General features: G+C 34.1%; 1 protein-coding gene across 1 annotated transcript in view; it reads left to right on the top strand.

The window, feature by feature from the left end:
* The window catches only part of HCN1 (hyperpolarization activated cyclic nucleotide gated potassium channel 1), a 387,958-nt gene that overhangs the window by 59,713 nt on the left and 305,455 nt on the right, over positions 1-22,790 (top strand). The gene's annotated exons all lie outside the window — the stretch shown is intronic.

The raw sequence follows: 22,790 nt of genomic DNA, 5'->3' as shown, positions 1-22,790 counted from the left end.
ACATTCACTCTCTTGACTGCTAGGTTATGAGTAATGGATTCTTGAAGTTCTAAGTGACCAGTTTTGTGCTCTCAAACATTTCTTGGGAATTCTGATGTTAATAACTAAAATTTCACTATTAGTAATGATTAATTTATGTTTCAAGATCTTTATCATCTTCAAGAGTATCCTAAAAAATGTCAAATGTGCTTTAAGCTATTACTAGATAGCATGTTAGCAGGCTATTTGTTGACAGGAAGCTGATAGTAATTATACAGAAAGGATAAGTACATGAATATGAGTGCCACAACCTGAGGGAGAGAATGTGCGTTTATATGAGTGGGAGATTCAACCAAAATGTGGTGAGTTTAGGTTGAGTGGCAGAGGAGAAAGGAGGGCACCAGTAAGCGATAATAATAATAATACAAAAAAATCACAGTTTTGCGGAAGTCTTCCTGCCTCTGCATTATTAGGATTTCCCTAATGTCAAAGATGATTGTTCTAGTGTTACTGGGAACCTCACCAACTAAATTCTTTGCCCTTTTCTCATTTAGTTGAATCATTATTTCAGATATTTCAGAAATTTTCAATGGCTTCAAATTAAAAGATAAGCCTATGCCTTCAGGTGAAAAAAATTTTAGTGAGCACATGTTGCAGTAAAAAGCTGCGATTTTTGAAGAACTCTGTTTAGTACTACATTTCTTAAATGTATGATTTTATACAACCATTTAACATTGTATATGTAATTACATACTAGCTATACAAAATAAAAATGAGAGATCCTCACATGAAAATTTCATATCTTTATAATATCAAATATAGAACTTGAACTTAATCATATATTAATTGGCCATATGTATACCATATGCTTAGCTGTGTTATCCTATATAAAGATGAATAATAACCACTGCTAAAAGAGAATTTGTATTTTTGTGGAGGAATTAGAAAAGGAAATAAAAAATTATAACAGGTGTATGTGAATTCCCATCTATTATAAATTATTGAATAGATTATTTTGAGAATGGCTCTAAAGCTGCATTTTGGGTCCATTGGAAAGACCTCCTCAATCTATGTAGAAAGGCTTCTAAGAGAGCAGTAAGTGGGGAATAGCGATGTTTTGGCCAGTTGGTTACAATCCTTTGATTAGCCCATTCAAATAAAAAAGGGGCTGTTACATACCATGCTTTACTAAAATGTGAGATTTCCCAAGTTTTAGAAACAAAAAAAAATATTTAAAATAATATTAATACTGTTTTGAGATTGCAGAATAACTTCCTTATGCTAGAATATAATATGAGGCATTCATTTGCATTCAAATCATACACATTTATGAAAGATCCCTAAATATTTTTTTTGGAAGAAAGAAAAATGTATTTTAATTTTATAGACAGTCTTACAAACTCTGCATTTAGTCAGATAACAAAAAGGAAACTTAGTTCCCCTCTCCCTCTCTCTCTTTTTCTTGTAGTATGGATGACCTTGTAGGAGACTCTTAACCAGAAAAGGCATCACAATTACTAAATAGACAGTTGGAAATATCTAACAGATTATCAAGAAACTGCTGCATTCAGGCACTTGAGTGACCAACAGCAAATCAGTTATCCTGTAGTTCTGAAAATACTTACCTTATTCAAAATTATTCATTTGTCTTCACATTTTCCATGAGTATACTATTCATTTACTTGTGCCCCCCAGCCTCTATTTCAGCATGGAGTCACTTCCAACATCTGTGTCTGTTGTGGCTATTGTTAGAGAATCCATGTGTTGATAGATTCTGTTTGAAAAACCAATGCATTCTTTCCACAAAAAGGTGTTTTAAAATATCTCTTCAATAGTAGGACTATTTATTGATGGTGTTTTTATTGGCATTGCTGTTGTTAATCTTGTTATGGGCAGGTAGTGAAATTACCCAGAATTTCAGGTTAGATAATACCTATTTTATAAGAAGTGAGAAGTCAAAGGACCTCAGCTCTAGGAAATCAGTTCCTTTCTCTGTGTCCCAAGAAAACAAGTTCTTGTTACTACTATGAATTTTTAAAATCACTTTTACCTTTATGGAAGCAAAACTTTTTCTTTATCCTCCTCTTTTGTCATATTTCCCACCAGAAGATTTGCTAACAGAATGTCAGCAAAATATCTATTTGTCATTTTTTTATTACTGGGAGAAAACAAATATAATTTCCTTATCAGGAAACAGACACACAGACACACAGACACAGTCACAGGCACACAAACACACACTACACTCTCACACACAATGGAAACTTAGCATAGGATCAAGGAAGTCCTATTTCAGAGACTCAGGATAATATAAATTCCGTTGTCCCTTGAACTGAAGAATGGAGTATTGAGGTTAAGGAAACCAGTGTGATCTACCCCTTGATAGAAAATAAATGTCATTTACTTTCTGCCTTTTAAAACAGAAAAAAAAAACCCATAACATTTGTATAAAAAATAAAAACAATTAAGAAGGTGACTAAATTCAAGATAGAGCATTTCCAAATTGGCAAAATGTCTTGCTCAACTTGCAAGACCAAAACATATCAGATTAATTATTTTCCCTTGTACCCAGTATAACTCTGAATGATGATTTCTTTTGTTCACTTATTATTTGATATGAAAAGCAAATGCTTCAGCTTAAGAATTACAACTTAAATTTGTTGTAATTTTACAATAGTTATTTTAGAAACATATTCTCCTAAATTATATGATTTTAAAAGTTCAATTTTTTCCCAAAGAATCAAAATAGTTTCCTCATAGCTCAGTCATGAAAATAATGTTATTGTTACAGACTTGAGCCTACAAAATAAAGATTTTGTAGAATTTGGGAGATAGTTTCCTTGGAGTGTTTTCCCAGAGTTTTTAGAAATCTTGATCAACGTTCTCCAGTGTGTAGTCTGTGGGTTGTTGTTTCCTGGAGACATTTTTTTTTTTCACTATTAGGAATGTTATTCTGTGGGCTAAAGTATTGTAGTAGCTTCTTACAGCAAATGTTAATATGTTGGTCCCAGTACATAACTATCATAGGTGGGTTTGTGGTCCTGCTTCTTGTTATCTCATACCTGGATGTAGAGTGACTAAGTCATTTTGACAGGGAGATAGATAGCTCTATAGGGTTTTAAACAATCAGACTCAGAAGTAATATATTTCATTTCTTACAGCTTTTTGGCCAAAATGTCACATGACCTCAACCAGCTGCAAGAAAGTCAAGAAGAACAATCTACCAAGTAACTGGGAGTCAGATAACTGAAGCAATTTGCTTAATAGCATTACTTCAGTAGTTGGGCTAGCTGAGAGATGGAGACAGGGTATGCCTTGAACGGATCACCAAGCTGGCCTGTGACTAACTTACATTACCTTTGTATCTGTTCAAATTAAGATCACCAACTAGTTTGATCTCTTTGTTTTTCTTTCATGGATGTTTTTTGTCCCAGACACCACCTGGCTAGCTAATGAGGTCATAATAGAGGAAAAGTGATCTACGTTTTTATAATACAGCGGCTGTATGGCCCATTATTTGATTATTCATTTTTCTTGTTTTTTGAATAAATATATATTGGACTCATATGCTATGCATATAGGTTACAACAGTATATAAAAATTAATTTCTTTTTTAAAATAGCCTAAAATCTAGTTATATGAGTAAAGAAACAAACAAACAAAAAAAAAACAGTTCTCTTTGAGGATGTATAACAGCTTTACAGGCTAGAGAAGGCTCTGGAGAAAAAGTGATACCTGAACTAAGACTTATAAGAAGGCTAGGACTTATGGAGAAAGCCAAAGAAATACATTGTAGCCAAGGTAAATTCCTTAAGTTAAAAGACATGTAAGCAATTTTTCAAAAAACTTAAGTCTGAATAGGTGAGGTATACAGAGATGAGGTTGGAAAGATAAGTTGTTGTTTTGAAAGTCAAATTAAAGAGTATAGACTTTGTCCCTGAGGACAGTAAGAAACCTTTGAAAGGTTTTAGGCAACACCATGGTATGTTTAGCAAACACAGTGTTTACTATGGAGCCACATGATATTCTAAGCTCTTGAAAATATTAGTTTCACTAAGCTCCATAGTAACTCTGTGAAGCCGGTAGTATCATTATCACCATAAAAAGGTGAAGAAGCTGAGGCACAGAGAGATTAACAACCTGCCTATATTGCACAGCTAGTAAATGATAGTGCCAGGATATAAATCCACACTCCGTGGTTCAAAATCTTGAATAGATCTTGCTCCCTCTCTTCTTAAATATGACACAAACTAGCATACACACTGTTTGGAAAAGAGACAGGTAAGATTTCAAGCAGGGTTCCTATTCAGTGGCATGTGCTATAATTTGGACAAGAGAGAAAGAATTAGGGGGCCAATGATGGTGCTACCTACCATATGATCTCCGTCCCATGATCATAAGGTGCTTAGAAAGCTGACAGACATTCTTTTAGGTATTAACAGGAACTGGCACTTACCGTGGGTGACTCCCTCAGAGCAGCCTCTTGGGTATATCAACTATAAAGTCATCTTTATTTTACTTAGTTTTTCTAAGTGAACTCAACCTTAATAGGAATTTAAATTACTCCATTAATGGAAGTACCGATTTCCAGGCTTCAAAACATTAGATTTAGTGTGAGTTTAATAATTTATTAATTGTGGATGAATATTAGCATAATTTAATTTCCTAACTTTCACACTAAAAAGAATTACAATGCTTAAGATTTAGATTTTTGTCCAATCAAATAGGGAGCACGTGTTATAAATGTATGATAGAATCAGAATAATTCTTTTACAAGGAAAACTTACTGTACTTGAAATTTTGAGAACATTTGAAATATAAGCAATAAAACCCAGATCTTGAGTGTTACAATATATACATTTTACTGATAATGTGTTACTTTTGTTTGGACTTTGTTTTTTAAGCAATTCAGACTTATGAAGTACTTATAAATTAACTACTTTAGGATTCTTTGGTTACCAATAAATTATATGACTATCATATATTTAATTGAGTTTTACACCTTACTCTACTTTATGGAGAATCACTTCATTGCCAAGAATATGGTCTATCTTAGTGAATGTTCTATATTCACTCAAGAAAATATCTTTTTCTATTATTGATTAGAATGTTCTGTAACGGTCAATTAGGTCAAATTTACTCAATTAACAATGTTGTTCAGATCTTCCAGATCCTAACTGATTTTATGATTGCTTGGTCTCTCAGTTCTTGAGAAAAGGACATTAATATATTAAGCTATGATTTTGCATTTGTCTATTTCCCCTTTTAGTTCTATCAGTTATTTATTTTATATACTTTGAAGCTATGCTGTTAATTTCATACATAATTAGGATTGTTATGTCCTCTTGGTGAATTGGTTCCTTTATCACTATAAAATGACCCTCTTGACCTCTGATGTCTACTTTGTTGGATATTAATATTGCCTCTGTACTTTAGTTAATAATTGTATGATATATAATATATATTATATTTTCTTTTCTTGTTTTTTATTTTTTTGAGATGAAGCTTCACTCTTGTTGCCCAGGCTGGAGTGAAGTGGCATGATCACAGCTCACTGCAACCTTCACCTTCTGGGTTCAGGTGATTCTCCTGCCTCAGCCTCATAGCTGGGATTACAGGCACCTGCCAGCAGGCCCAGCTAATTTTTTGTAGTTTTATTAGAGTCGGAGTTTCACCACATTTGCCAGGCTGGTCTCGAACTCCTGAAAAGTGATCCACTGCCTTGGCCTCCCAAAGTGATAGAATTATAGGCATGAGCCACTGCCCACAGTGTCATATTTTATTTTCAATGTGTGTATTTAAAGTGAGCTTTTTGTAGATAATATATAGTTGAGCCTTGATTTTATTTCTCAAACCTGACAATCTATGCCTTTTAATTGGAATACTAAAATCATTTATATTAATGTTTTTGTTTTCTACTAATAAGCATTTTATCCAGCATTATATACTTATTAATATGCTTCTATTCACCAAAGTTTTTACAAAGATTCAGAAAAGTTTTCCCCTTTTTAGTAGCTTTTGTTCTATCTTTCCCTTTGCGATTTTTTTTAAGCAGGTGATTTTTTGAGAGCTTTGTGAAAGAGTTTATAATCTAGATAATAAAACAATAATGGGAATGAGTATTCTTAGTAAGCAGGGCCAGGGCCTGCATTATTCAGGTTTAGGCTTTTGATGGTGTGGGAGCATGTGAACCATGTGAAGAAGTGATATTAGGGAGATATTAATGTGTTCATTTTTTTACTCCAGTCACTTTCTACCTTGACAGGACCAACTTTTATCACACCAAGAGAAGTAAAGAACGATGTATGAAAATACAAGTTGCTTGGCAGTTTATTGTTTATTTATGCTACCATGTTCCAGTGCTTTCTGTAGACAGAAGTGTTAAAAAAAAGCCGCTAGTTTTTGAATTCTCTACTCTGGTGTGGAAATCCATTATTATTTATTTTCCTCTATGCTTTTATAAAATTCACAAATAAAATTATTTAAATAAAGTTATCTAAAATTTCACAAAGAAACTAAGAGTATTGCTGACATTTTGGCTATAAATGGTTTATGAAACCATGGGGTGATTATTCCTCTAATAAAGCCCACATTTAGGATTATGTTATGACATTTTTCTTGTACACAAGCTCACACATAATGCCCTTCCACTCAAGTAAAATAAATATATCTTTATTTCCCTTCATGCCTATTTTCCCTAAAGTTAAACATTATATTCACAAAAAAAACTGAACATGATAGACTCTATCTTGACTTTGCCCTAACATGGGTGTTCTTGAATCTTATTTTATAAAAAAGGAAATTATTTTATTCCCAAAGCATATGTGTGGTACAAATTAGACACATTAGATTTCATTTTGACAAAAAGTGACTTAAAAATCTGCCATCTACTATTATTTCAGTGTTGTGTTACAGTAGAAATGTAGGATGCTATAATCAACTGTTGATGACAATCTCTTTTGCTTCCCCAGATCAGTGAAAAAAAAAATAACCATGGTTGCACCTAGTCCATAGTGGAGCATTTGGATCGATGGCTCAGTATAATGCATATCATCATGAGGATGAGATAGAACACTATACATCTTTTTCACATGATGCAAACTGATCATATGCAATCACATCCAGATTATTTTGGAGAAAAAATGACATGTGTAACTTAGTAAGAGGCAATATTCCTGCTATTCAGATGTGAAGACTTCCAGTGACTTGGTGTGACAAATGGCTGATTTTGCAGGTCCTACATTTCAATGTCAGTTACCAAAAAGAAAACTGTCATCTAGACAGAAAGAACAAGATGAAATAAGAATTACCAGAATTACAGAATTGTATTTCTTCCTGCCTGAAGGCATAGTCATCTTATTCGGCATCAGCTCTTAAGGAGTTTGACTTTGAGAAATATATCTGGAATAGAAGTGCAGGAAAATGAATGAACCCAGTTACACACACACACACACACACACACACACACACACACACACAGTATATACATATATATGGCATGTGTGTATATATGGCTTGTATATATATGCTAATCATGTATATGTATGTTGCATACATATATGTATATAAAACACTATTACCTTCTCTGTGAGGTTTTTCAAATTTTTGTTTTTTAATTGGATCTTATAAGTCTCTGTATCTTCTGATTAAAACCTTCTAAAACTTAGAATTAACTTGACCAGGGCCCTGAATGATTCCCTGCTGACCCTTTAAACTCAGCTTGTATCATTCTCCCCTTTTGCAGACTGTTCACTAGCTATATTAGACTTTCCGTGAAGCTTGGTTCTTCCTTAGGAATTTTTGCATTGGTTGTTTTCTCTGCCTCCCCAGTCTTAGATCTTAACTTTCACAAATAGATATTTCCTGAACACCTTTAGCTAAAGTTGCTACTCCTGTATATTTACCTTCACATCATGAGTCATTGTTTATTGGCATTTATAATGGTTTTGTTTATGTGTTGGTTGACTGCTTCGCCACTCTGTTTTTCTCTGCTAGGATGCTGGGTGGTTCATAATTGATTAGTACACCATTCTCAGTGCTTAGATACTACCTGCCACATGGTGAGCACTCAGGAGTGATTGTTGCAGGATGTTTCCCAGGTGCAACACACTGCTGATTGTGCAGTGATTTCCATGTCAATGTTCAGAAGAGCTGGTCTAAATACTCATATAATTATTTTCAACAAAGAAGCATTATTAGATGTTTATTTGTAATTAAAATTAATAATCTTTCATAATTATAAAATTGATAAGTGATAGCAAAGTGGTGTGATTGACATACACATGATATGGGCTGAAATTTTGTTTCTGCCTCTAATGAGCTTTGTAATCATGCTAAACCTATATTTTCCTATCTATACAGTAGGGTTAAGAATAGATAACTCGTGGGAATGTTGTAAAGACTGAATGAGCTAGTGTCTCTGTAAAGAGTCCAAGGCAAGACCTGAACACAACGCCTGGCACATAGAAGAAATTTTATGAATTGTGAGCACAAAAATTTTGCCTGTGTTATCTCAAATTTTATTTTATTTTTTTTTGTTGTAAATATCCCTTCTATGTAAACAAGATAGAGATTTAATATTAGAGAATGATCAAAGTAGTGGCCTAATAAGACAATAAAATTTTTATTTGGTTTTGGGGCTTGCAATGAAATAATAAATTTTACAAAGTACCCTATGTCAAAGCTTAGCTCATTACAATTTTGAAATTCTATTTTATTTGCACTGTATTGATATAGTTTATTAACATATTATTGTTCATGTTTTTTTTTCCCAAAAACCTTTTTTATTTGGAGATAATTGTATATTTCCATGCAAGTAAAAGAAATAATGCAGAGAGATCATGTGAACCCTTCACCCAGTTTTTCCCAATGGTTAGCATCTTTACAACATTATTAGTACAATATTACAACCAGGAAATTAATATTGATAAAATCCAGTGACCTAACTTATATGGTCTAAATTGCCTTTTTGTATAAGAAGCTGAGTAATAGCATTATTTTTGACTAATTCCTTATACTTTTTATCATTTCTTGAATTCGTATATGTATATATACGTATGTGTGTGCATTTAAAGTTATGTATTTTCACATTTTGGCCTATATACAATCCAATTTTTTAATTGCATTTTCTTGTTCATGTTTTTCATATCCCTTTTAGACTTTGAAAAAACTGTAGGTTTTTCTTCTTTCTTTTTTAAAGTTTTCTCCTTCCTAGGTGAGAGTGCTTTTCATTCTATAATTTTATAGGTTAAAATATAAATTAGAGCACTTCATGTATTTTTTCCATTTCTTAACTAATCAAGAACAATAGCATCCATAATATATGAAGGTACTAAGTGCAGTGGGTAGTGGTATGAGGTATTAGGAAGATATGGACAATAAGGCAAACCTGGGGACTGGGGTGCTCTACCTTATCTTTGCAAATACTGTAGGAAATGCCAACTGTCACTAATTGTACATGTAGATGAATGTTTTTGTTTTTGTTTTGTTTTTGAGAGGGAGTCCTACACTGTTACCCAGGCTGGAATGCAATGGCATGGTCTCGGCTCACTGCAACCTCTGCCTCCCGGATTGAAGCAATTCACCTGCTTCAGGCTCCCAATAGCTGGGACTACAGGCACGTGCCACCACCCCTGGCTAATTTTTGTATTTTTAGTAGAAACGGGGTTTCACTATGTTAGCCAGGCTGGTCTAGAACTCCTAAACTCATGATTCAACCGCATCAGCCTCCCAAAATGCTAGGATTATAGGCATGAACCATCATGCCTGGCCAGATGAATGTTTTTAATACCAACATGTGGCCCTGCTTTTGATCTAATGACACGCTATTAGATCAAACAATTCCATGAGGAAAACTAAGAAAAATATTTTGACCAGGAGCCTGAGGACAGAAGAGGGTTCATGTGCCTTCTCATTATCTCAGAGAGCGACAGATTCCTGGCAAGAAGAGGGCTTGCCTTCCCCCAGAGTTGTTCACAGCCTCATTACTTACCACAGCTGACCTAAGACACCCTCTAGACTTATTCCAGTTTGCCCTACATCCCTGTTTGCTTCCATAAACATAGGAGGCCCCAGGCTACTATGTTTCTCATGCCCAAATGGCTTCATACATCCATGATTCTGACCCCATCTTATGCCCCTCTCCAGCCCCCACTCTTCACACTTTCTACTAGGTCCTGTGGGGTTTGAGGTCTCTGTCAACAGAATTTCTCTGGCTTCCAATTCTTCTTTAAATATCTCGCTCACTTTCTTTTTCTCTTAAACCAAAACCCAGTGACACTTGAAGGACAATGCTTCACCTCTAGCCCTTGCAAGTGGTGATTTCACTTTTGCTCATTCTCAGGGCGTGCAAGTGAAATAGGTGCATTCCTAGATCCTCACTGTCAATTATAGTCCATTCTATTCCACTGATTACTTAACTACTCTTTCTCACTGTTTCCATCTCTAATGCATTGGCTCTATTTTCAGAATAAATCTGGAGTCTGACCACTTCTAACCAGCTATACCGTTACTGTTGTATGAAACTACCATTATGTCTTGCGTGGGTTATTATAACCCTCCTAAGTGTTTTATTACTTCTACACTTGCCATACTTGGACTTATGTTTTATATAGCAGCCAGAACATTTCTTTGAGATCCTAAGCCAAATCATGTCATTTCACAGTTCCAAACGTTCCAATGGCCTCTAATCTAATCAAGAGGCCCTTAAGGTCCTATATTGTCTGACTCCCTACCTCTGTGACCCCACGTTGTATTCCATAGTCTTGTTTATTTCCTCTAGTCACACTAGCTCCCTGCCGTACCTGGAACTTGACAAGAGTGCCCTTGACTCATCATTTTTGTATGAGTTCTTTCCTCTACCAGGAATATGCTTTCACCAGATATCCCCTAATCTTTCACTTCCTTCAAATCTTTATCAATTGTCATGTTATCATTGAGATCTTCCTTGACTGTTTTATATAAAGTAATAATCCTCTCCTCATTATTACACATCCATCCTGCTGTGTTTTATTTTTTCTTCATGGCACTTGTCACTTTATGTAGTATACATTTGCTTCTCTCCCGCTCTCTTTATCTCTCTAAGAATGAGAGCTCTAGGAACATGAGATTTTCTTTCATTATTGTGTTGTAATCTTCGCCTGAAACCATTTCTAGGAGTTAATAATGACAATTTATAGTCATTATTTGTTGAATTAATAGCTAAATGATCTTATCACACTTTTGAATTATAATAGTTAGGATTCTTTACTTCAAACACAAGGAGATATTTCTCTACCTGAAAGAAGAACTGCTTTTTATCCAGCTGCAGAAGTAATAGAAGATGGGAAAAGAATTGGGGTTACTATTATTGTGCTACTTGAGATTAAGGTTTCTTGAGAATCTCATATCTCAATCAAACAAAGAGTATTAGATAACCTGTTTATTAAAGTCTCTGAGATGGAAGTGAGAGGGGAAGCTAAAACGTAAAGAGGCAAAGTGAACTTGTCTACAAATAATGGAACTGGTTAGTGACAAGCAGGATTGCATCTTTGACTCGTTAGTCCCTATCCAGGAATCATTCATTCAGCAATGAATATTTACTGAGTGCTTGCTTGTTTAATGTCAAGGAGATAGACACAGTTCTCTTCTCATGGATCCTGCAATTTAACATAGGGTGTAAATATTAAAAACATTACACATATATTCTTGGGGTATGTGCTTCGAAGGAGGAGACAATATTTGAAAAATGGTATATTATGAAAGGAGACTGACACAGTCTGAAGAATAAAGTAAATCTTTGGCTAGGTGTCATCTTGAAGCTGGTAGAGTTTTGAGTGACGAGTGGGGAGTTAAGAAGAGAAAGAGGGAGATATATTTCTGGCAAAAGGACAAGACACTATTTCCTGCTGCAGGAAGGAGTGGAGTGCCATCACTTAATGGAAGAAAGCCCTAGTTGTCCTTTGATAAATACCAGACTCCTGCTTCCATATCATTATTGTTCTATAGACTGCTTACCAAAGCATAATAGGTATTAATTGTGTAACCTTATATCCTATTTGACCATGAATAAAACGTTCCCTCTTCAATTCGGAAAAGGGTTCTCCATTAACTGAATAGTTTAACTTCCCGTGTTCATGTTGATGGGCTTCTTTTTATCTCCTTTTCTTTCATGTTGATGGGCTTCTTTTTATCTCTTTTTCTTTCTTTCAAAGAAACCTCTCCCTGGCAATCTGTTTCCTTGCAGCTCATCCTTTCTCATCTAGCTAGCTTCCTATTTTTATTGCTGAGTCAACCAATCAGCTTTAATTGTCTCTCCCTCCAGCTGGCTCTGTCTTTTTGGAGAAAAAATTCTGCTACAGGTGCATTTTTTAAAATTAGGAAAATATGAGTGTCTAAATATGGGTGCAGCTAGACTGTAATGGTGAATTCTGAAATTATAAAAGATGATTAGTTCCTTTTATCAGTCATTATGGTGACCAACAGTTTTTACAGCATTCATCCCATCCACAAACTGACCTATAGCACTCAGAAAAAAATCTTAAAAAAAAAAAAAATTCCTTTTATATGGCTTCTATTTGCGGCTTAATTATTTCCTTTCTTTTCTTTTAAGAAAGTTTAGATCCATTTAAAATTGGGTCACACATTTTTTTTTTAATGTAGCCTGTAATGAAAATACAACCAAACTTCAAGATTGGAAGGTTTTGAAATAATTTTAATTCCCTCTTAATTATCTATGAAAAACTATTTCAAACAAATTAATGGTTTAAAAGTTGAAACAAAATATTTAACATAACAAGTCTTATAAGTGTTACAAAATATGAATGTTAAGAAAAATATGAAGTTAACATATATGTAAAAATTCTACAATATTTTGTTTCATATACTTCAAAGGAAGAAAAAGAATCTTAAGATATGCTATTGGTCTTCTACAGTTGTTCCTAATTAGTGAATTTCACTAAATGGTAAGTAAAATAATTTTTCTTTCTGCTTAGGTTATTCAAATATTAATACTCAAATGTTTATATTAGGTTAAACTATTTATTAAAAAGTTCACTTATATTACCAAATAATGTATTTTTATTCTTGTTGACCAAGTCAAAGATTCAAACTATTAGATTCATTATGTTTTGTGGGTGAAAGATTTGTACTTAGGTGGTATTCAGAATGTTTCGAGAATGCTTTATTTATCAAATATTTAATTCCCGCATACTGTAGTCATATAGATCTAGTTCTACAAATTACTTTTTATTAATTATCCTCTGAATGTAAACTGAATATACTCATGTTGTTGGGGTTCATAAATAAATAATAAAGCTTCATTAGATTTTTTTATCCCCCCGATTTACAATTATTCAGGACACCTTTTCTTGATAGAGTACTACAGAAAAATAGAATTTGATTCAGTGTGATAACATGAGGTGAAATAAGGCAAACATGAGGAATCGGGAGACTTCTATTTTCAGCTTTGTCACTATCTCATTAAATGAGCTCAAAAAAGCATTTAACCTTCCAAGCCTGACTTCTCACTTTTGGAGGAAAAAAGGTAGAACAATTATGAAAATTATCTAAGAAGAATTTTCAGAAGTCGAAAGTGTGAGTTTCAAGTTTCTGGAATAAAGATTGCTAGAAACAAGAACTCTGAATACGTCATTGTGTTGAGCTGAAATCACCCTTTGAAGTTGAATAAGTATTTCCTAGTTATAGAGAAAATAAGCACATTTACACCTCTCTCAATGTTTGTCCTCAACCCAGAATCATTGTTTGAGTTGAGAAGCCAGGAGACTCATTTCTAATCTGTTTCTGACATTAAGTTTCTCTGTGACTTTGGCTTAATATCTGAGATCTCAATTTCCTTATCTGAATAATCAGGGGATTAGATTACGAACTGTGTATTGTCTAACCCAGTTTTAACTAGGATTTATGTATCCCAACCATCTGGAAGGATGCCTGGCACATAATAGATACTCAATAAATAATAGTTTGAAAGAATGAATAGATCATTATGGTACCTTCATTTGGTTTGTTAGATAGGGTATTGTAGACTTGTCAGATACAGAGACTACAAGGATACCTGTAAAGGATCAATATTATGGGAATAATGTTTGAATGAACTAATGATTTTCTCTCATTCTGCCCAAACATGAAGCCAGTGGCGAGCCTTTGGAATTTTGCTGAGATTTGTTTGTTCATTTTTTTTTTTGTATTTATGTTCCTATACTCCTTCCCTTTTGACTGTAAGTGAATTTACATAACAGAACTGGCTTTGATATAATAATCATATATATATTTTAAAATTTCCTCACATAGCTTAGTTCCATAATTCTCTCCATATTTGTCTTCTGATACTAGTCAGAAAATTAAAATATATATATATATATATATATATATATATATATATCTTGAAAATAATTTCAGATTTACAGAATTGTAAAACTGTATATAGGGTATTTATATAAATTTCACTCAGCTTCTGAAAATGTTAATATCTTACATAAATATGGTATATTTATCAAAACTAAGAAATCAGTTTTGGTACATTGTGTATTAGTACAACACTAGCTACACTACAGACTTTAGATTTCACCAGTTTTTCCACTAATGTCCTTTTCCTATTGTAGGATTAAATCTACATACCACATCACTGTTAGTCATCATGCCTCTTTAGACATATATGATGTTTCTTTGTCTTTCCTAGTTTTTTGCCACCCTGACACCTTGAAGAGTACTGGGCAAGTATTTTGTAGAATTTGTTCTTTTATAATGATTTCTCACGGTTAGATGTACCTTATTAACTTTTTAGGAAAAACTCCACTTAGTTGAAGTGCTCTTCTCATTGTATGTAACTACGAGGTGCATAACTTCAACATGATTTACCACTGGTGATATTAACTTTCATCACTTGATTAAGATGATGTTTACCAGATTTCTCCACTCTAAAGATACTATTTTTCCTTTTCCACACTCCGTTCATTAGAAGGAAGTCACTAATTACAGTTTATACTCAAGGGGAAAGAAATTAATCTCTACCACCTGAGAAAGGAATATCAAGGAATTTGTGGAACTGAGTTCAAATCACAATATTAATTAATAAGTATCTTGAGGAAGTTATATTTAGGCTATACAGATATCCTGTTTGTTCTTAAAGTTTATTTCACTAATTTAGACATTTTTTTAATGGATCTTGGCTGTAGCAAATATTACTGTGATATTCTAGTTGTGATTTTTCTATTTCCCTCATTTCTTTGGCATTTATTATTTGAAATTCTTCTATAAGGAAAATCACTCCTCAGCAAATGAAAAAGAACAGAAATCATAAAAAAACAGTCTCTCAGACCACAGTGCAATCAAATTAGAACTCAGGATTAAGAAACTAGCTTAGAACTGCACAACCTCATGGAAACTAAGCAACTGGCTCTTGAATTTTAACTGGATAAATAATGAAATGAAGGCAGAAATAAAGATGTTCTTCAAAACCAATGAGAGTGAAGACACAATTTGCCAGAATCTCTGGTACACATTTAAAGTAGTGTCTAGAGGGAAACTTATAGCAATAAATGCCCACATGAGAAGCAAGGAAAGATCTAAAATTGACACAATATCATAAAAATTGAAAGACCTAGAGGAGCAAGATAAAAAATACTCAAAACCTAGCAGGAGACAAGAAATAACTAAGATCAGAGCAGAACTGAAGGAGATAGAAACACAAAAAACCCTTCAAAAAATCAGTAAATCCAGGAGCAGATTTTTTGAAAACATCAACAAAATAGACAGACAGCTAGCCAGATTAACAAAAAAGAAAAGAGAGAATAATCAAATAGATGCAATAAAAAATGATAAAGGGGATATCATCACCAATTCCACAGAAATATAAACTATCATCAGAGATTACTATAAATAGCTCTATGCACATAACACAGTAAACCTGGAAGAAATGGATAAATTCTTGGACACTTGCATACTCCCAAGCCTAAACCAGGAAGAAGTTGAAACCCTGAATAGACCAATAACAAGGACTGAAGTTGAGGCAGCAATTAATAGCCAACCAAATAAAAAGCCCAGGTATGGATGGGTCCACAGCCGATTTCTACCAGACTTACAAAGAGGAACTGGTACTACTCCTTTTAAAACTATTCCAAAGAATCCCAAAAGAGGAAATCCTCCCCAGATCATTTAATGAGACCAACATCATTCTGGTACCAAGAGGGCTCAGCAAAAAAAGAAAACATCACGCCCATATCCATGATGAAAATAGATGCAAAAATCTTCAATAAAATACTGGCAAACCGATTACAACAGCATATCAAAAACCTTATCTATCGCGATCAAGTAGGCTTCATCCCAGGGATGTAATGCTGGTTCAACATACACAAGTCTATAAATGTAATACACCACATAAACAGAACCAAAGACAAAAACAACATGATTATTTCCACAGATGCAGAGAAGGCCTTTGACAAAATTCAACAGCCTTTTATGCTAAAAACTCTCAATAAACTGGGGATTGACGGAACATATCTCAAAAAAAAAAAAAAAAGCTATTTTTGACAGACCCACAGCCAATATCATACTGAATGGGCAAAAACTGGAAGCATTCTTTTGAAATCTGGCACTACACAAGGATGTCCTCTGTCACCACTCCTATTCAATATGGTATCGGAAGTTCTAGCCAGAGCAATCAGGCAAGAAAATGAAATAAAGGGTATTCAATTGGGAAAGGAGGAAGTTAAATTCTCTCTATTTGCAGACGTCATGATTGTATATTTAGAAGACCCCATCATCTCAGCCCCAAATCTCCTTAAACTGATAAGCAACTTCAGCAAAGTCTCAGGATACAAAATCAATATGCAGAAATCACAAGTATTCCTATATACAAATAACAGACTTAAAGAGAGCCAAATCAAGAATGAACAGCCATTCACAATTGCTACAAAGAGAATAAAATACCTAGGAATACAACTAACAAAGGATGTAAACGACCTCTTCAATGAGAACTACAAACCACTGCTCAAGGAAATAAGAGAGGACACAAACAGATGGAAAAACATTCCATGCTCATGGTTAGGAAGAATCAATATCATGAAAATGGCCATACTGCCCAAAGTAATTTATAGATTCAATGCTTGCCCCATCAAGCTACCTGTGACCCTCTTCATAGAACTGGAAATAAACACCTTCAACTTCATATGGAAAAAAAAGAGAACCCGCATAGCCAAGACAATCCTAAGCAAAAAGAACAAAGCTGGAGGCATGACACTACCTGACTTCAAACTATACTACAAGGCTATAGTAATCAAAAACAGCATGGTACTGGTACCAAAACAGAGATATAGACCAATAGAACAGAACAGAGGCCTCGGAGGCAATACCACACATCTACAGCCATCTGGTATTTGACAAACCTGACAAAAACAAGCAATGGGGAAAGGATTCCCTGTTTAAAAAATGGCGTTGGGAAAACTGGCTAGCCATATGCAGAAATCAGAAACTGGACCCCTTCCTGACATCTTACACTAAAATTAACTCCAGATGGATTAAAGATTTAAACATAAGACCTAACACTGTAAAAACCCTAGAAGAAAACCTAGGCAAAACCATTCAGGACATAGGCATAGGCAAGGACTTCATAAATAAAACGCCAAATGCATTGGCAACAAAAGCCAAAATAGACAAATGGGATCTAATTAAACTCCAGAGCTTCTGTACAGCAAAAGAAATAATCATAAGAGTGAACTGGCAACCAACAGAATGGAAAAAAAAAATTTGCAATCTACGCTTCTGACAAAGGGCTAATATCCAGAATCTATAAAGAACTAAAACAGATTTACAAGAAAAAAACAAACAAACCGATTCAAAAGTGGGTGAAGGACATGAACAGACACGTTTCAAAAGAAGACATTTATGAGGCCAACAAACATATGAAAAAAATGCTCATCATCAGTGGTCATTAGAGAAATGCAGCTCAAAACCACATTGAGGTATCACTTCACGCCAGCTAGAATGGCGATAATTAAAAAATCTGGAGACAACAGATGCTGGGGAGGATGTGGAGAAATAGGAACACTTTCACACTGTTGGTAGTAGTGTAAATTAGTTCAATCACTGTGGAAGACAGTGTGGCAATTCCTCAGGGACCTAGAAATAGAAATTCCATTTGACCCAGCAATCCCATTACTGGGTATGTATACAAAGCATTATAAATTTTTCTGCTATAAAGACACAAACACATGTATTTTCATTGCAGCACTGTTTACAATAGCAAAGACCTGGAACCAACCCAAATGCCCATTGATGATAGATTGGACATGGAAAATGTGGCACATATACACCATGGAATACTATGCAGCCATAGAAAATGATGAGTTTGTGTGCTTTGTAGGGACATGGATGAATCTGGAAACCATCATTCTCAGCAAGCTGACACAAGAACAGAAAATCAAGGCATTTTCTCGCTTATAGGTAGGTGTTGAAAAATGAGAACACGTGGACACAGGGAGGGGAGCATATCTCTTGGAGGGGACAGGGGTGGCATTTGGGGAGGGGTAACATGGGGAGAAATGCCCGATATAGGTGACAGGCAGATGGAGGCAGCAAACCACATTGCCATGTATGTACCTATGCAACAATCCTGCATGTTCTGCACATGTATCCCAAAACCTAAAGTGCAATTTTATATTTTATGTGTGTATATATATATATATATAGAAAAAGAAATCTGCCCCATCTCATTCATTCATTCATTCATTCATTCACTTTTTCATTTGTTAACCAGCATTTTCTCATAAATATTTATTGGGTTCCAATTCAGTACTCTTGTCATTTATTTTATTTCTCAAATTGGTCCAGGTTTAGCTAGGTCTTTTGGTTGGCTACTGTATTTTATTCTAACCACTTCCTTATTTTCTGACACTACACTATGTTTGGATTCATCATGTATTTTCTCTTCCCCAGTTTGAATCTGCAAATTTTCTAGGGAGCCCTATTATTTTTCTTGGAGAACAGTATTTAGAATTGTGAGGTAGGCACTAGATATGCTCATTGCTACCAGGATACAGAAGTGTCCCTGCTCCTAGGCCCTCTCAGGAGTCAATGGAAGCAATTTTAAACTAGGTTAGTGTCTGCGTATGAAAATATTTCTTAGGAGGCTTGGTTTCCACTTCTCATTACTACTAGTACTTTAGAAATTTGATGTGGCTGATTATAGATTTCTCACTTTAAAAAAAAATCAATTTTTCTAGCAGTTAAGTGCTAAAACCATTTTAAAAGCACATACCAGGAAGGAAAAAGATTTCACTACTACTAAAATCGTAATTACTCTCAAAATGATAATTTCATCCTAGATCGCTTTCTGTTTCAGACATCTATGTTCAACTCCCGCCAAATGCTCCTACCTGAAAGTCTGTGTGGTGTTTCAAACCCAATATGTTAAAAAGTGAACTCTTCACATCCCCTTTAGATTGCTCCCTCTTCTTTTTCTTTTAGTCAGTCTAACTGCAACACCTTTCACCCGGCCATTTAAGTTAGATTCCCATCAGCTCACCTATACAATCAATTATTAAGTGCTGATGATTTTACTTCTTAAATATAATATGAAACTTGTTTTTTTCAAAATGTTTCTTCGTGATTAGACTTGAGTCATTACTGTTTTAGAAAGAATATCACTGAGGTGTCTAGTCTTGCTCTAGTGCATAACTTCATTGCCTTCCATACATTATGTGAATTGCACCTGTTCTCTAACTGCTCTTTGTTTATGTTAGCCTTATATTTTTTCAAATCCATTATTCTTGCTGCTGAAGCAAATATCTTGCTATGCAACTTCTCTGTTTAAAGCCTCTCAAATGAATTATCATTGTTTATAGCAATCAATCCAGCTCCTAAATATCATACAAAGCATTCTAAACCTCTGTATTCCCATAACCACTGTAGGCTTCTGGTTCAAGGATAAGCTATTGCTGTTTCATAATGTCTCTGTGCTTCTGCTTATCATATCCTTTTAGCAGAAGGAATACACCCCTGTCTCTTTATTTAGTACTTATTCCTACCCCTCACCACAACACACACCCCTATCTTCCAGGATTCCTTCCCTGACTTCATTTTGTAAGCTGGTTTAGTAGATTCGCAGTGCAACAATGGCTTCCTGCAATTATGTCACTATTATTATTATTGATTGCTTATAGCATGCCAAGAAATCTACAAAGTGCATTATCTACTTTATCTTTTTCATCCTTCCTAAACTATTATATCCTAATATCCCATCTGTGTTCTGCCTCTTCTAGTATAATGAGCTCCTGAGAAAATGCACCAGAACTTACCCTTTGTTTTACCAGAGAGAACAGTTTTTGACAGATAGTATTCTATATTTTGTAGCAAATTGATAAGTAGACCCTAGAACAAGTTGGGTAATGGAGGGAACAGCTATAGTCTCTTTGGAATGTCTTTTTAAACATTAATTTCTATTCCTAGAAATTGGTAATGCTTGCTGCTAAGATGTGGATGAGAACTAGTGAAACAACTAATACTGGTTACTCCTTAGTAAATATTTACAATATGAAAACATTTCTTCTAAATTTTTCATCTGCATTTTCTTAAAGAAGCTTCAAAAAACACAACAAATGAGATTTTCTTTCAATTTTACAAAAGAAAATTAAGTCTGTGGCAAAAATTGTTAGAGCTTCATCTAGAGTTCACCATGCCATTTTGTTCACCCTACCTAAAAAATGGGAAATGAAGTGGCGGGACTGAGTTCATGCCAATGGAATATGAATGGAAATAACATGCTTTATTTCTTCTGTGCCTGGCCCATAAAACTTCACCACACTTTCTCTTCCATTCTCCTTTCCATTCTCTGACTCAACTCGTGGTCACCACTTGTGGAAGACAGTGGAACCACAGATGGAAGGAACTTGAGTACTGAAATTTCTACTTGGAGCAGAAACAGTTGTCCATGATATACATCCTTTGGACTTTAAATGAGCATGATTTACTTGTATTTTAAAAACCTGAGATACTAGTGTTTACTTGTTAAACTCCTAACATCACCACACTAACAAATGCAGAGGTTGACAGACATTATTAACTTGTCCAAGGTAACACATTTCTAACATTTCTATAAAACATGTGCAAGCAATTCAAAGACTGTTTGGTCTGACTTTATATCTTGTGTTCTTTTAACTTATATGGCAGCCCTTAGTAAATAAATGTATATTTTTCTGTTTTTCAAAATTTGATTTAGGGTTTGCCAGGTATTTTTCAAATCACTGCTTCCACCTCTAGCTGCTACTAAAAGTTTGCCATTATAAACAATAACAACATTTCCACAAACATGACTTTGTCACAGGCATATTTAAGACTACAATAAATGCTGAGGTATTTAGGACACATTTGGGGAATAAGCAGAGTAAGCAACATTTCTAAGTTTTTTAATTGTGTTTGGGAGCATGGTTGTGTGTTTACGATAATATGTTTATTTTGATTAAATCATGGAAGGAAAAATGGAGCTAGTTGACATATCTCACATGTATTTCAATCAACCAAGTTTCTTTTTTATTTAATAGAAGAGCCAAAGGATATTTTTTTCATTAACTTCTTTCTCTTCTTTTCTGGGATCTTCAATGCAATGTAGAACAAAAATTATGGTTTTATCAATGTAAAAGACTTAAATTTTATGGCCAACTTCCAACATTACTGAATATATCACTTTGAAAATGTTCTTTAAACACTGAGAAAATCTTATTTTCTGTGAAGTAAAAATAATATCTTACTCATAGGAGATTAAATAAACTATTTAATTATATACAAGAGCCAAATCAATACATGATATTAGTGTTTATTGTCTTTGCAACTATTGTTGTTATTTTAATTTTTTACTGTTTTAGGCAGTGTCTCAGCACCTAAAATACCTTAACTTCTCTCAAGCTCCAAATTGAGCATCTGGCAAGTTTTTCTATTTTTCCATTATTTGTTTTATTTGCTTCCTGAAAGTGGCTTGATCTCATAGATTATGAGTGCTCCATGTGTTATCACGTTATGCCCATAGTCTGGCATTGCGTTGTAAGGATTTATCTGAGAAGTTATTCTCAGTTTATTCTTTCCTGTTAAATATAAAATGTGTATGAGCTGCCAATCTTTCAATACTTGGCAATTAAAGCCTTTGAAGAAAAAAATGCCAACTTTTATTTTTTTTCAAGAAAAACATTGTTATGTACCAAATATCTCTTTTAGTCATTTTCATTTGCATACTTCCTTGGTATGTAAAGTTATTTAGCATAGTGCTTTTTAAAATCGCTTCATAGATGTTCTTTTACTTTAGTTCATCATTTTCTGAAATCATTTTGGAAAAATAATTGTGGTGTTTAGAGTTGAATAACTGTTGCATTTCAAGCCATTTTGCGTCATCACTATAGGAGGCTTATTTGTAATCAGAATTTCTTGAGGAGGGAAATGAGATCAGCACATCATTCTCTTTCTTCATCTTTCTTGTGATCAGAGAATAGCCAAGACATAGATAATTGAAAATAGCAATTAACCCCAAACACTTATATTTGGCTTTAAATTTAGTTTCATGATTTTGAGAAATACTTTACTTTTTAAATTAGATTATATTCAGAAAATCATTAATATAGCTTTATTTTTTAAGCTTATAACAAATTTTATCAAAGGGCTTCTGGTGAGAATTGTTAAGAAGAGGCTAGAATGATCCACTGAGAATGCTTTCAATCAGCTCTTTTATTCTACAGTCTTGCAATTAAACACTACATTCTGTACCCACACTGGCATGTCTATGAAGTTGCAGTGTCTTTTTCAATAAGCCTTTCTGAAATTAAGGCGTAAAACAT

This window comes from Cebus imitator, unplaced genomic scaffold (genome assembly GCF_001604975.1).
Source record: "Cebus imitator isolate Cc_AM_T3 unplaced genomic scaffold, Cebus_imitator-1.0 Scaffold80, whole genome shotgun sequence".
Classification (NCBI taxonomy): domain Eukaryota; kingdom Metazoa; phylum Chordata; class Mammalia; order Primates; family Cebidae; genus Cebus; species Cebus imitator.
This window is presented reverse-complemented; position numbering and strand designations above follow the sequence as displayed.